The sequence below is a fragment of the Pongo pygmaeus genome, chromosome 11 (assembly GCF_028885625.2).
Source record: "Pongo pygmaeus isolate AG05252 chromosome 11, NHGRI_mPonPyg2-v2.0_pri, whole genome shotgun sequence".
In the NCBI taxonomy this organism is placed as follows: Eukaryota; Metazoa; Chordata; class Mammalia; order Primates; family Hominidae; genus Pongo; species Pongo pygmaeus.
This window is the reverse complement of record NC_072384.2, coordinates 66,934,715-66,951,396: the sequence shown is the minus strand read 5'-3', so window position 1 is coordinate 66,951,396 and position 16,682 is coordinate 66,934,715. Positions and strand designations below refer to the sequence as shown.

At 36.7% G+C, this 16,682-nt stretch overlaps 1 protein-coding gene across 2 annotated transcripts in view; it reads right to left on the bottom strand.

Moving 5' to 3' along the window:
• Window positions 1-16,682, bottom strand: part of B3GALT1 (beta-1,3-galactosyltransferase 1) — a 576,174-nt gene that overhangs the window by 484,531 nt on the left and 74,961 nt on the right. For both annotated transcript variants that reach the window (XM_063648259.1, XM_054477385.2), the window contains exon 2: window positions 4,325-4,378. The gene's annotated coding sequence lies outside the window, so the exon portion shown is untranslated. The remainder of the gene's footprint in view (window positions 1-4,324; window positions 4,379-16,682) is intronic.

The following is a 16,682-nucleotide window of genomic DNA, read 5'->3' as shown; positions in this document are numbered from 1 at the left end:
CGTTAAGCATAAAACTTGAAATGCGGAAGAAGCTACATTAGGGAAATGTTGAGAAAAACTTTGACAATGTCAATAACTGAAAGTTTATATTGCAAAGGGCTGTGAGGTGCTTGGTTCATCAGTACTGAAGCAGCCACCTGCAGAGGGGAACTGAACAGTTATACCAGCCAGACTAAGTATCTAGATACTCATGCATTTGCTTAAAAAATTATTGAGCATTTATAATGTTTCATAATTTCTTAGATGCGTGTTTCAGAGCTGAAAAATACGATCCCTGATCCCATCTCAGTGGAGGAGTCAGAAAATGATCCCAGAAATTATTATTTTACTATCATGTGTTATTTTTTATGATGGAAAGAAATTCAGAAGCGGTAGTTCCAAATCTAGGCTCTAGAGCTCAGGAAGGTCAGTGACCACCTCTGCAGGATGTGTAGGTGTTAACCAGGATGAAAGCTGGACAAGCATATCTTAAACAGTGGGAATGGTCAAGGCCTACTTCATGTTATTTGCAAACTTCCTGCTTCCATGACATCTCTGATTTGGATTCCTCATATTGACTTTCTTTGGAGATCCTTTCTTAAATAAGTATTTCTGTCACAATTAGAAGTCACTCAGAATTGAATCACTATTATCCCTGTTCTCTGGTGGCAAACCTTGGTAAAGAGGTTACCAAATAAACTCTATTAAAAAAAAAAAAAAAGGCACTGCACATAGAATTATCAACAGCCAGAGCTGGCTGGAAGGGAATCAAATCCAACTTTTAAAAAAAAATTTAAATATATTTATGGGATATATGAGAAATTTTCTTACACATAGATAATGTGTAGTGATCAAGTCAGGGTATTCAAGGTGTACATCATCCAAGTACAGTACATTTTTATTAAGTATGGTCATCCAACTCTGCTATCACACATGGAATTTATTCTTTCTATCTTACTGTAGGTTTGTACCTTTAACACATTTCTCTTCATCCTCCCTTGAATCCAACTCTTTCAGTAAATATATAAGGAACCTAGGAGGTGTTTATAAATAAGGTAGGGGATATCTATGAATAAGGCATAAAGTACAGCCTCTAAAGTTAAGGTAGGTAAAATTCTCCCTGGTGATTTATTTAGAGTAATATTTGGCATCCATGAAAATTCAGACATGACCTGCTCTGCCCACCTCCCCCACTGCCCTACCTCTTCATTTCACCAATAAAGAAAACTTGGCTAGGTTTCTATATGCCATATTCACCAAGTTTAATTTCAAGGGTGTAGTTCACTGCAGTTTATTCTGCCTTTTGTATTTCTAAAAGTGGTTGTTTTTTGAAAAGTACTGATTTCCATTCTAAAGTAAAAGCTCAATTAGCTCTTGAAAGATCCTCATAAGGGGCTGCTTGATAAGTACACAGAGGGGATGAAGAAAAGAAGAAAAGGAGGAAGGAAGGGAGAGAGGGAGGAAGAGAAGGAGGGAGATAGGGAGAGGAGCAAAACAGTGCAAATACAATTTTTAACCATAAGCAACATCCTTAACTAAAAAAAACTAATGAAAAAGTAGTAAAGAGGGAGAAAGTTCATTTTTTTAAAAATCAGGAAAAAAAGAAACAAAAAGAGAAAAAACACTTAAAACGCAAGGTTAAACGGAAATGAGAAGAGTTTTCATGCCAAAACTGATTGGACTACCAATTCCAAACCAATGAAGTTTTGCCACGTGAGGGAAATTATTTGATGGTGGAATCACGGACATTATATAAATGAGATTAAAAAGTGACTTGATAAGTCTGTAAACAAAGATACAGGAAAATTACATCCTGCATTTATTGGGTTTAAAATGAATGGCCTCAATTTAAGCCCAAAAACTTATTTCTGTTGTACAATCAGCCACCTTTGGCTCGCACCATCAACTTCCAATAAAACACTGGTTTTTTGGAACCAGTTGGCAGCACTGGTTACTGAGGTAGTAGGTTATGCCCAATATATCCGATCCAAATTTAAAAGGATCCCGCTGTCTATATCATCAGAGTAAAAAGAAAGATAAACTGATCAAAATTGTAGGTAAATAGATCATTAAATGAGATGTTGGTTGCAAATGTTTCAGCCTCAACACCACAAAGACTTTTTATTTAAACCTTTAAACAACAGTCCCTCTCCAGTTAACAGCTGGTATTACTTGTTCCCCATAGTTCCTGTTGTATAATAACTAATATATCTTCATAAAGTTGGCAATGGTAAATCAGATTTTCATGGCACAAATTCAGTGCAGTTTACATACGCTTCCTTCAAACCTAGAGTCTGAAGTATAATACAGCATTTAAGTATCACTTAGATCATTGGCCCTTAACCTTGGCTGCACATTAGAATCACCAAAAAGAATGCGAAGAATGCTGCTGTCTCCAGGACCTTCAACCAAAGATTCTGGTGATGGAGGCTGAGCTTTAGTGTATTGCTGAGCATTAGATTCCAAGTGATTCTAACATGTAGCCAAGATTAAAAATTACTGGTTTTGATATTTGTAATACATCAGAGTAAAATTTGAAATAAAATTCCATTGAAAACAAAAGCAGGCCCAGGTGCATAGTAGCTCAGGCCTATAATCTCAGCACTTTGGGAGGCCAAGGCAGAAGGATTGCTTAAGCCCAGGAGTTCGGTATCAGCCTACACAACGTAGTGAGACTTCATCTCTGAAAAAAAATTAGCCAGGCACGGTGGAGCACACCTGTAGTTCCAACTACTCAGAAGGCTGAGGTGGGAGGATCGCTTGAGCCTGGGAGGTTGAGGCTGCAGTGAGCCATGATTGTACCACTGCACTCCAGCCTGGATGACAGAGCGAAACCCTGTCTGAACAAATAAACAAATTTAAAAAAAAAACAGAAGTTTTATTTTGTTTTGTTTTTTCCCCACAATGATGAATTAAAGGCTTTCAGCATGCCTCAACCACTTGGAAACAGCAAGATAGTACATAAAGATCAACTCTGTGATCTCTTAATTCAAGAAGGAAAATGGGAATCCATCAGAATTGTCAAAGACACCCCAGATCCCAGAGAGGAGAATGCCAACAAACAGCTCCCATGATAGCATCTGGTTGATAAAAAGTAAAATAAAAGTGAGTAAAGCCTCAGTATGTGAGAGAGGCAGAGAGCCTCCCTCTGTGACTCATCTTTCCCCAAGGACCAAACAACCCAGGGCAAGGGAGAGCACTTTGTTTCTCCCATGCCCTGGAACAAACTTGGGGAGAGGCTTGGAGATGCTGTGAGGGAGAAACACAAGGAAACACTACAGACGTTTTCCCAGACCCAGGACTGAGAACAGGATGCCATTTTTAATCTGGGTGCATACAAAGTCAGCCATTCCTTGGCAACCTGGCATTGTGACTGTGTAGGCATTTTAGTTTGGGGCCAGAGATTGGAATGCCTTCTCTGGAGTGGAATAGGGGCTTCCACAGCCAGAGCTGTGGCAAGTACCTCAGCAGTAAGGCTAGAATTGTTTTCTCCCCCATCACAAGTCTGGGGGGCAGGAGCAGAGCTGCTACAGCTGCAGTTTCTCCTGGGCAATGAGACTTTTAGCGAGGGCCAGCTTGGCAACCTGGAACTGATCTGCCTGTGCCATTGCTGGGTGACCCACCCTGTTCTCCTGAGATCATGGTGCAGTGAGGCCCTGTCTGCTCCACCTGCAGGCAGAAATCCAGGCATTCAGAGCACCTGCTTGCCTGGACCAGCAGCCTAAGCTGATCCATCCTTCTGTGCAGAGAACATCATGCAGGGGGACACCCTCTACTACATGTCCAAACCGATCTACAAGCATTCAGAGCACAGCTTATCTGGATCAGCAACCTGAGCCAGCTTACTCTTCCTTGACATAGATCGTGATGCAGTGTGACCCGCTTTGCTTTACCCCCAGGCAGATCTTCAGGCATTCAGAGAACCAACTCACCTGGATCAGGAGCCTGGGCCACCACACTCTTCCTAAGCAGAGATCCTGGTACAGGGGGGTCCTCTCCTCTACATGCACAAGCAGATCTCCAGACATCTGGAGTTCCCATTCTCCTGTGTTAGAAGTGTAGGCCATCCCTGTGCAGAGAACTTGAAGACAAGGTGGTTTCCAAGCTCTATGCCTACGCACACCTCTACCTTGGCACTGGAGCCTGTGCCTACCACTGGGGGACCTATAGGTGGACCTGCTCAGTATGGCCCTGCCCTTTGTGGCCCCCACTGTCTTGGGACTGAGCAGGGAGCTCAGACCACTATACATTCCACTAAGCCCATTGTCTGAGGTAACAAACAGCTTCTTCCAGTAAACAAGAATCAAATATATGCCCAGCCACATTGCCCATAGCCAACTCTTACCTTTAAGCATCATCTATGGGTTTATAGGTTGAACTCCACAGCCCAATATAAAACCTGCCAAGAGAAGTGCACAGGGCTGTAGAAGCAAAGTCAAAACCCTACACAGCAATCTCTACAGTCACACCCCCTAGAGAATGGGGAAAAAGGAAAAGGGGAAGAAAATAATGATAATAATAATATTATAGGGAAAGAAAGTGATATGGTTAGGCTTTGTGTACCCACCCAAATCTCATTTTGAATTGTAATCCCTATAATCCCCATAATCCCCACATGTCAAAGGAGAGATCAGGTGGAGGTAACTGAATCATGGGGGGCTGTTTCCCCCATGCTGTTCTCATGATAGAGAGTTCTCACGAGATCTGATGGTTTCATAAGTGTTTGGTAGTTCCTTGTGTGTTCATTCTCCTTCCTGCCACCTTATGAAGAAGGTGCCTTGCTTCCCCTTCACCTTCCACCATGATCGTAAGTTTCCTGAGGCCCTCCCTCACCATGCTGAACTGTGAGTCAATTAAACCTTTCTCCTTCATAAATTATTCAGTCTTGGGTAAGTTCTTTATAGCGGTGTCAAAACAGACTATTACAGGAAGAAAGAAAAAATCCTGTCTACATGAAAATAATAAGAATAATTAGAAGTGCCAGCATCTCCAGATGAAAAGGAACCAGTGCAAGTATTTTGGCACCTTGAAAAAGCTGAATGTAGTGGCACCACCAAATGATCGCACTAGCGCTCTAGCAATGATCCCTAACCAAAATGGAAACTCAGAAATGACAGATAAAGAGTTCAATGCATGGATTGCAAGGAAGCTCAATGACATCCAAGACAAGGTTGAAAATCAACACAAAGAAACTTCTAAAGCAATCCAGGAAATGAAATAAGAAATAGATATCTTTAAAAGGAATCAATCAAAGCTCCTGGAATTAAAAACTCATTTAAGAACTTCAAAATACAATTTAAAGCTTTCAATCAACATACTTGACCAAGCAGAAGAAAGAATTTCAGAGCCTGAAGACAAGTCTTTTGAATAAACCCAGTCAGACAAAAAAAAAAAAAAAGAATTTTAAAAAATACACAAGGCCTTTAAGAAATATGGTATTATTTAAGGCAACTAAACATGAATTCTTGACATTCCCGAGAGAGAAGGAGAAAATGTTAACAACCCAGAAAATATATTTGAGAGAGTAATTTAAGGAAACTTCCCTAATTTTGCTAGAGGTTGAGATCCAGATACGAGAAAGCCAGAGAACACCTGCGAGATACTATACAAAATGAACATCACCAAGGTATATAGGCACCAGATTGCCTAAGGTCAATGCTAAAGAAAAAAATATTAAAGGCAACTAGAGAAAAAAGGCACATCACACACTAAGGGACCCCCATCAGGCTAACAGTGGAATTCTCAGCGGAAACCTTATAAGCCAAGAGAGATCAGGGACCTATGTTCAGCATTTTTAAAGAAAAGAAATTCCAACGAAGAATTTCATATCCTGCCAAACTAAGAATCATAAGTGAAGGAGACATAAAATCTTTTTCCAAACAAGCAAGTGCTAACAGTATTTATTACCAACATACTGGCCTTACAAGGGATGCCTAAGGGAGTTTTAAACATGGAAACCAAAGAACAATACTTGTTACCATGAAAAACAAATAAGTATATAGCCCACAAACACTATAAAGCAACCACACAGTAAAAACTACACAGCAGCCAACTAACAACTTCATGATAGGATTAAAACCTCACATATTAATATTAACCTTGACTGTAATTGACCTAAATGTCTCACTTAAAAGGTACACAGTGGCAAGTTGAATTAAAAAACAAGACTTATCTGTCTGCTGTCTTTAAGAACCCCATCTCACATATAACAACACCCACAGGTTCAAAGTAAAGGGCTGGAGAAAGACCTACCCCACAAACAGAAAACAAAGAAGGGCAGGGGTCACTGTTTTTATGTCAGATAAAACAGACTTTAAACCAAAGTAAAAAAGGACAAAGAAGAGCATTACATCATGATAAAGGGTTCAATTTAACAATAAGAGTTAACTATACTACATATATACACACTGAACATTAGAGCACCCTGATTCATAAAACAAGTACTTCTAGACCTACAAAAAGACTTAGCCACACAATAATAGTGGGGGACTTCAACACCCCAATGACACGAGTAGACAGATTATTGAGGCAGAAAACAAAGAAATTCTGGACTTAAACTCAACACCTGACCCACTGGACTTAACAGACATCTACAGAATAATCTACCCATCAACCACAATATACGTTCTTCTCATCTGCACACAGAACATACTCCAAGATCTACCACATACTTGGCCATAAAGCAAATTTCCATAAGTTCAAAAAAATCAAAATTATACCAACCATACTATCAGTCCACAGTGGAATAAAAATAGAAATCAATACCAAGATCTCTCAAAACCACAAAATTACATGGAAATTTAACAACCTGTTCTTGAACAACTTGGGTAAACAACAAAATCAAGGAATAAATAAAAGTTTTTTGAAATAAAACAGAGACACAACATTTTGAAAACCTCTGAGATGCGCAAAAACAGTGTTAAGAACAAAGTTTATAGCGCTAAGTGCCTACCTCAAAAACTTAGAAAGATCTCAAATTAATGATCTATCATCACATCTAGAGGGACTACAAAAAACAATAAATTAATCCCAACGCTAGCAGAAGAAAAGAAATAACTAAAATCAGAGCAAAACTAAATGAAATTGAAACCTCCAAATTCATACAAAGAATCCATAAAACCAAAAGTTTGTTTTTTGAAAGGATAAACAAGATTGACAGACCACTAGCTAGGTTAACAAAGTAAAAAAAAGAGAAGATCCAAATAGGCACAATCAGAAATGACAAAGGTGATATTACAACGAATCTCACAGAAACTCAAAAGATCCTCAAAGACCATTATGAACACCTCTACACACACAAACTAGAAGATCTACAAGAAATAGATAAATTCCTGAAAATACACAATCTCCCAAGATGAGTTAGGAAGAAATGAAAACACTAAATAGGCCAATATCAACTTTTGAAATTGAATCACTAATAAAAACCTACCAACCCAAGAAAGCCCTGGACCAGATGGATTCACTGCTGATTGTACCAGATACACAAAGAAGAGCTGGTACCAATTCTACAGAAACTATTCCAAAAAATTGAGAAGGGACTCCTCCCTAACTTATTCTACAAAGCCAGCGTCACCCTGACAACGAAACTTAGCAAAGAAACAACAAAAAAGAGAAAACCACAAGCCAGTTTCCCTAATGAACATAGCCACAAGATCCTCAACAAAATACTAACAATCTGAATCCATTAGCACGTCAAAAAGTTAATTCACAATGATCAAGTAGATTTCATTCCCTGATCAAGTAGGTTTCATTCCTGCAATACAAGAATGGTTCAACATATATAAATCAATAAATGTAATTCACTGCATAAACAAAATTAATAAGAAAAAACATATGATCATCCCAACAGATGCAGAAATAGCTTTTGATAAAATCCCTCAAAGAACTAGGCAATGAATGAAAGAACATACCTCAAAGTAGTAAGAGCCATCTATGACAAACCCACAGGCAACATCATACTGAACAGGCAAAAACTGGAAGGACAATCATTAAGAAATGAAACGACAAGGATGCCTCCTCTCACCACTCCTATTCAACATAGTACTGGAAGCACTAGCCAGAGCGGCAGGCAAGAGAAAAGGCATTGCAATAGGAAGAAGACAACTGATCTCTCTTTGCTAACAATATGATTCTGTATGTAGAAAACTCTAAGGACTCTGCCAAAAGGCTATTAGAACTGATAAACACTTTTAGCAAAGTTTCAGGATACAAAAATCTATGTACAAAAATCACCAGCATTTCTATACACCAGTAACATTCAACCTAAAAGCCAAATCAAGAACATAATCCCATTTACAATAGCCACACACAAAAAAAATACCTAGGAATATATCTAACCAAGGAGGTGATACATCTCTACAAGGAGAACTATAAAATACTGCTAAAGGAAATCATAGATGAAACCAACAAATGGAAAAACATTCCATACTCATGAATTGGAAGCATCACATCATTAAAATGGCCATACTTCCCAAAGCAATCTATAGATTCAATGCTATTCCTATCAAACTACCAATGCCATTTTTCACAGAATTGGAAAAAACTATGCTAAAATTCATATGGAACTAAAAAAGAGCCCAAATAGCCACAAAAATCCTAAGCAAAAGACCAAAGCCAGAGATACCATTTTGCCTGACTTCAAACTATACTATAAGGCGACAGTAACCAAAACAGCATGGTTCTGGCACAAAAACAGATACCTAGACTAATGGACTAGAATAGTGAACCAAGAGAAGTAAAGCCGCACACCTCCAGGCATCTAATCTTCAACAAAGTTGACAAAAAAATAAGCAATGGGGAAAGGATTCTCTACTCAATAAATGGAGCTGGGATAGCTGGCAAGCCATATGCAGTAGAATGAAACTGGACCCCTACCTTTCGCCATATCCAAAAATTAACTCAAGATGAATTAAAGATTTAAATGTAAGACCTCAAACTATAAGAATTCTAGAAGAAAACACTATTCTAGACATTGGCCTTGAGGAAACAATTTATGACTAAGTCCTCAAAAGCAATTGCAACAAAAACGAAAATTGACAAGAGGGACCCAATTAAACTAAAGTGCTCCTACACAGCAAAAGAAACTATCAATAGAGTAAACAGACAACCTACAGAATGTGAGAAAATATTTGCAAACTATGCATCCAACAAAGTTCTAAGATCTATAACAAACAAACATTTAAACAAGAAAAAACTAATAACCCCACTAAAAATGGGCAAAAGACATGAACTGCTCAAAAGAAGACACACAAGCAGCCAACAAACATATGAAAAAATGCTCCACATCACTAATCATCAGAGAAATGCAAATCAAAACCACAGTGAGATACCATCTTACATCAGTCAGAATGGCTATTATTAAAAAGATAAAAAACAGAGCTGGTGATAACTGTAGAGAAAAGGGAATGCATATACACTGTTGGTGGGAATGTAAAGTAGTTCAGCCACTGTAGAAAGCAGTCTCAAGATTTATCAAAGAACTTAAAATAGAACTGCTATTCAACCCAGCAATCCCATTACTGGATATACACCCAAAAGAAAACAAATCATTCTACCAAAAAGACGCATGCACTTGCATGTTCGTCGCAGAACTATTCACAGTAGCAAAACATAAAATCAACCTAGGTGCCCATCAGTGGTGGACTGGATAAAGACAATGTGGTACATAACATCATGGAATACTATGCAGTCATAAAAGAAACCAAAATCATATCCATTGCCAGCGGCACGGACGCAGCTGGAGACAATTATCCTAAGTAAATTAACACAGGAACAGAAGACCAAACACTGCATGTTCTCACTTGAAAAGGGGAGCTAAACGTTGGGTACTCATGGACATAAAGATGGCAACAACAGACACTGGGGACTACTAGAGGGGGAGAAGAGACAGAGTCAAGTGTTGAAAAACTAAACTAAGTGTTGGGTACTATGTTCAGTATCTGGGTGATGGGATCATTTGCACCCTAAACTTCCACATCACCCAATGTATCCAGGTAAGAAATCTACACATGTACCCCCTGAATCTATAAGAAAAAGTTAAGGACTGGAGGCAATGGCTCACACCTGTAATCCCAGCACTTTGGGAAGCCGAGGTGGATGGATCACTTGAGGTCAGCAGTTCGAGTCCAGCTGGGCCAAAATGGGGAAACCCCATCTCTACTAAAAATACAAAAATGAGCTGGGATAGTGGCACATGCCTGTAATCTCAGCTACTCAGAACCCTGAGATTACATTTAGTCAATACCTAAATGCTAATATCTTCATTTTGTTTCCCTAAACCATAATGATGATATTAAGCTCCTCTTTTCATAAGAGTGTGTTCAAGTCTTTTGCTCTACCTCTTTTTTATTTTCCTGTTTTTCTTAGAAATTTACAGGAATTCTTTAAATATTCTGAATACCAGTCCTTTGATATATGTATTGAGTCTTTAGACTGAAATATGTATTTAGAATATTTACTCTCAGTTTGTGGCTTATTTTTCAATATTTTACTTAGTGTTGTCTTTCAAAGAGCAGATGTTTTAAATTTAGATAAAAAACAATTTATTTATTATGTTCTTATATTGTTCGTGTTATATGTGTCCTGTCTATCCAAAAAGTTGTAAATATATTTATATGTGTTCATCTAGTAGCTTCATCGTGTTGGTTTTTAAAAATTAGGTTTATAATCCATTTTGAATTAGTTTTTGAATATGATGTGCAGTACAAAGGTGGGATTCTTTTTTTCTCATAAACTTATCCAATTGTTTTGAAACAATTTCTTGAAAATATGTTTTTTTTTTCTCAGTGTAATTATCTTAGAATCTTATGTAAAAATCAATCGGCTATATAGGTATAGGCCTATTTCTGTATTCTCTATTATATTCCATTGATGTGTGTATCTATGTTTTGGTTATTCTAGGTCAGGTCATTTTTATTTCCACATAAATTTTAGACTCATAAATTTCCACAAAGTCTTTTAGGGTTATGATTGAGATTGTGCTGAGTCTGTGGATCAATTTGGGGGACAGCTGACATTTTAACAATATTGAGTCTTCTAATCCATAGACATGATATATCACACCATTTATTTAGGTCTTCCTTAATTCTATTCAGCAACATTTTCTAGTTTTCAGTTTATAGGCCTTTTACAATTTTTGTTATTTTTTTCTAGATTTCTTTTGCTTTGATATTATTATAAATTATTTCTTCAAATTTCATTTTCTAACTTTGCTTTTGGCATCAATAATCAAAATTGATTTTTGTATGCTAACTTTTCAACTGTGACCTTGCCAAATTCATGTACTAATTTTAGAAGTTAGTCCTTAGACTATTTAGGGTTTTCTAAATAAACAATCATGTTTTTATTCTTTCTTCATTTCCAATCTGTGGGCCTTTTACTATTACTTCTTTCCTAATTTTACTGGCTAGAGTCTCCAACAAAAGGGGGAATGGAAGTGGTGGAAGGGGGCCTCTGGGCTTCATCTCCAATCTTGGGAAAATCATTTAATAGTTCACCATCCTATATATTAGTTACAGGTCTTTCACAGATTTCCTTTATAATATTGAGGATGCTTCCATCTATTTTCAGTTTTCTGACAGTTTTATGAAATTCTTTAAAACATTCATAAATGTGTGTTGGATTTGGTCAATTGCTTTTTCTGCATTAATTGAGATGATCCTTTTATTTTTCTAATTATTCTGTAAATACAGCAAACTGTAGCAAGTGATTTTTGAATGTTACATTAGCTTTTCATTTTTGGGCTAAATCCCACATAACCATGATATTTTACCCTTTTATTCATTGTTAGTATAAAAATTAGCCAATAGCAACTCAAACGTGCTAATGAATGAAACTATCTAGACATTGTGAAAATATTTTTATTATAAAATTATTTTCCTTAATATAGTTTGATTAAATATTTTTTGAAATTTTAACCATATCTTTTAACCACATTTCAATAGATTACCAATTTTGAAAAAATTATTATAAATATATTTTAAAGTTATATGATCAACTCCCTTTATGTCAGCAAATGTTTTAAGAAGTCTCTAATTTTCTAAAAATTTTACCTCTGATTAAAATTTTATAATTGCTATAGCAAAAAATATCATCTTAATATTTCTTATTAGAGATTCAGAACTGATCCATTAAAAACATATATAGATCAATTAATTTACTTTCCCTACTTATGAATATGTGTAATTTGGGAATTCATAATTTCCATCTTCCTTTTCAGTTTCTAAATTTACAAAATATAAGGATTAGATTGGATAATCTCTAAGAATTCATCCAGCTCCATAGCTTATTCATCCCAAGTTACATTATTACCTTCTTCAGATAAGGTGTTAAATGTTTTACCCAAAGTTTGAATAAATTTAAGCTGTCAATAATCTTAATAAAATCTATTTGTAAGAGTTTCTAAAGTACTTCACAAGAACATTTTAGGCATTTTTCAACTTTCTCATTATATATGAAGTGGAAATTCAGTATTATCTATTTCATCACATTACTACTGGTAGCCAAAGGAGATCTTTAAGATCTAGATGTTGCCATTTTAGCAACATACTCCTTAGTACAGGGGCCTACTTTGTAATTTTTCAAAGAAGTTAAAGATGTGACTTTATAAAGATTAAAGAGTTTTATGGCATACTATGTCAACATTTGAGAAATATTTTTGAGTACCTACTATGTACAACAAGGCATTGGGGACAGCAGTGATAAAAAATTCACCTGCCCTCATAGAACAAGCATTTTTTGTAAAGAAGCTCTGATATTCTTGACTCTGAGTAAAAATTTTGTAATAGCTGTCTCCATTGATTGCTATCCCCTCTTTTTTCTCCAAGGGATCAATCTCTACTACATTACTCCTGCCCTACTTCCTGATGAGAATTTCAGATGCACAGAATTTGTAATCCATGGTTCATAATGCAATTTTATTGTTTCATGCAACTGATCAGTAAGGCTTTTGTTTGTTTGTTTGTTTGTTTTTGAGATGGAGTCTCGCACTGTCGCCCGGGCTGGAGTGCAGTGGCGCGATCTCAGCTCACTGCAACCTCCACCTTCCAGGTTCAAGTGATTCTCCTGCCTCAGCCTTCTGAGTAGCTGGGATTACAGGCGCCCACCACCATGCCCAGCTAATTTTTTGTATTTTTAGTAGAGACGAGGTTTCACTATGTTGCCTAGGCAGGTCTCGAACACCTGACCTCGTGATCCACCCTCCTCAGCCTACTAATAAAACACCACGGAGACAGAGCCCAACCAAATAATTAGAAAATTACCAATTAGTTATACCTACTTATGTTTTTCACTCCTCTACTCCATCTCAATGTCCTTCCATCACAAGTAGCTATCCTTTAACTCTCTAATTTCTCCAGTAGACTAATCTTGCCATCTCAGCGTCACCAAAATGGGGCCTGCGTCTGTGTATGCTGGATTGGAGGGCAAGGCTGTATCATCTTCATTTTTCTTTCCCCCAGGGCCTAGCACTAGGCTAGCGCAGAGTATGTGTTTAATAAATCTTTGTTGAATGAAATCATCAAAGAAACTCTTGGTTCTGTCATTCAATCCTTGCAGACATTGCCATTAGGTGTTATATATGCCCCTGCAAGAAATGTGCTCAACAAAATGAACCATCTTGTGTACAGGCACAACAGTTCAATGGACACGATGTTGGCTTTTTAAGAGGCAGGAATCTAAACTAAACTCCTATGTATATACAGCAATAAAGTATTTGCTTAATTATATAAAGTATGTTAAAATCTCATAATACAAGCAATGAGAATATACTAACATTTGTACAGCAATAGAAACTGACTTAAAAAAAATAAGAGTAACTTCCTTTGCATTTAATTACAGTTAATTTCAAGCATCACTGCTTCCATTAGAAACAAACAAACAAACAAACAAATATACAGAATATTACCAAGTGTCAGTAATGGAATTCAGTGTCTTCTGGCTTTTTATATTTAATTGACCTGGAACAATTTTTTTTAAATAGCACCTTCCTAAATAAATAAGTAGAACTGCCATGAAGAATATTTTTTATCTGCACTGTGCTGAATTTTACTTTGCTCTTTAGTTCAATGTGATACTGCTAAAATACTCTCTAAAACTTGGTTTTTATTTAATCACAACCACGATTATACTTAATATCACATATCCGTTTCCTTGTTGGCTGTTGCACATACAGTATTGAAACTAAAAGCCATCTTGTTCCGGACCTGCAAAATCACCCTAGCCTCGTTTCCCCCACTTAATGTACTCCAATCTACGCTTGGATGGTTAAAACAAAATTGAGTATTACTATCACCACCTTTGTAAGGTATATATTTCTACTCAACTATTTCACAGCTCAGTTGATTTGGTAGTGAGTTGATCTAAAATATTTCCAATCTCTAGTTTACTCAGTGCAATACTTCAAACTTTATCGGTTACCATTCAAAATAAAACATCTATATTATAACCCTTTCCTGAAAAACCTCTTTCATCTTTCACACATCTAGTAAATACAAAATACTGCAAACCTATCATTCTTAGCAACTTTGCTTTGATTTCCCCACACTGTTCAAATCATGGAATATTCTACCCCTTGCTCATTGCCACTATTCTGAATATGGAGATAGTAAGAGGCAAGGCCTCCAAAACAGCTTCATCCTATTCTGTCATGCACATGTCAGCATACAGAGGCCCCATACATGATGGGGCCTGCACATGTTTTATATGTGCAAAGCTGGGCACATATAAAATAGATTAATCTCTTCTCCACTCAAAGATACTGGACATAGAAACAAAGATACACACACACACACACACACACACACACACACACAAATAAGAGTTTTATCTTCCCAATACAAAAATATTTTATTTGGATTAAAAATGTAAATTTTGTGATAACTGTCAAGCTAATTCCTTATAATTAAGCCATTGAATTCTTTACTTTAATCTGGCTATTATTACGTCCCATCTACTATCTTAGGAATACTCACATAGAGGAGGGAAAAGCATGCAATAACTAATGGATATATTAAAATACTGCTGCATTTTGCACTGGGACTGAGTTGGTAGAGGGATCCTAAGATTCAAAAGAGCATGGACACACAGCAGCCTATCAATAGTTAGACAACATGGTAAGGATAACATTTGAACATACACAAGGTTAAAGTTAGAGACATCACTGTGAATCATATAATGTTTTAAATAATAGCACCTAATCAGATGTTTCAGGTGAATGTGATTCCTCTCTGTAATCTGCTTAAAGAGATGCAACAAAAGTACCAGACCTACGCAGAACTACAAAATGAGGGGTGCCTGAATCACGTACTGCAAATGCTTGCTGAAAATGCAATTTTACTTACATAACCTCTGTGTCACCATGAAGTGATCATAGCAGTCTTTGTTACTTCTGCCCTCTAGAGACCCAGACCCAGGGACTAGGGACAAGGTACTTGGAAATCATGAGTTGGAGGCAATGGGATTTAAGGCTTCCAAAATTTAAACCCTCAGGATTTATGTCTTATCCCAAGTAATGAACTCAACAGAATTTCATTTTTCTTAATAGTTTCCATATTTAATCTATACATCTCTTACATTGTTATGTAAAGCAATAAAAAAATTGGGATAAATTCCAAGGCAACTGAGGATGAAACTTGAGTGAACTTGAGCACTCCAGTCACATACTCCAGAAGACAATTTTTCTCTCAAATTAGTTTTTTCTTGCCTCTCATTTAATGGCTTCCAGAATTCTCACATTTTATGGTCTATAGATTACTTGAGATGAAGGTGTCATGCTTTCTCATTCTTAGAAAAACATGTCCCTCATAGCTATTTGGTCCTCTTGCTTTTTAGCCTGGCTGCTAAAGGAAGAGCATTCACAGCAGAGTGCTACAGTTTAGTGCCAGCTGACAGAAAATTCTTTTCTGGCTCACAAGATTGGTAGAAAAACAAATTGGAAAACTCTTGCTTTTGAAGTCCTGTTATATTTGATTTGCTAGACCCTGAAACACTCTAGAGATTCCTATTTATGATTTAAAGAATGACTAGACTAGTGTAAAGGGATGTTAGCAAGGTAGACATTGCATTTGATAAATATCCCATGAAGGATCCTAGTCTTGCTCAGGGGAGAAAAGGGTGGTGTTTTCTTTTTTTTATTTGGCAAAGACTTGCTCAAATTTTTGATCAAATTCCTTCAGGGTCAGTCTGTGTGTTTAAATGGAAAGAACTGTGTTGCCTTTCTCAGATGTAAAGTTGTTGACAATGGTTGATTTTTCAATTCTTAACAGAATTGCAGATGCCTCTTGCTGAACAGAGCTGAATACATAACAGACAAACCTGTATCTAATCTCTAAGATATCTTATTCACTTAATCCTCAAAAACGTGTCCTATATGCAATAGAATTGATTTCTACAAGGTAATACGGTAATATGAATGAGAGGCTATTCTCTTGTCTCTCTATCCAGTAGAGAATTCTGGGGAATGTTGACCACTTTCCCTAAGAAGATCCAATGCTAAGCAATGGGTAGTCCATCACATCCTCACTGGAAAGATCTAGTTGAGGTCAGATTACAAATTTTGCTTTCATTACTTAAGGGGAAAAAATAGTTAAAGTTATATTATTTTAGAATGCTCTTGAAATTACAGTTTATTCTTTTGATTGTTTTCCCAGGCTTATTGGAGGAAGTCATATTTGCCATTAACTTAAATTTATCTTCGTAAATACAGG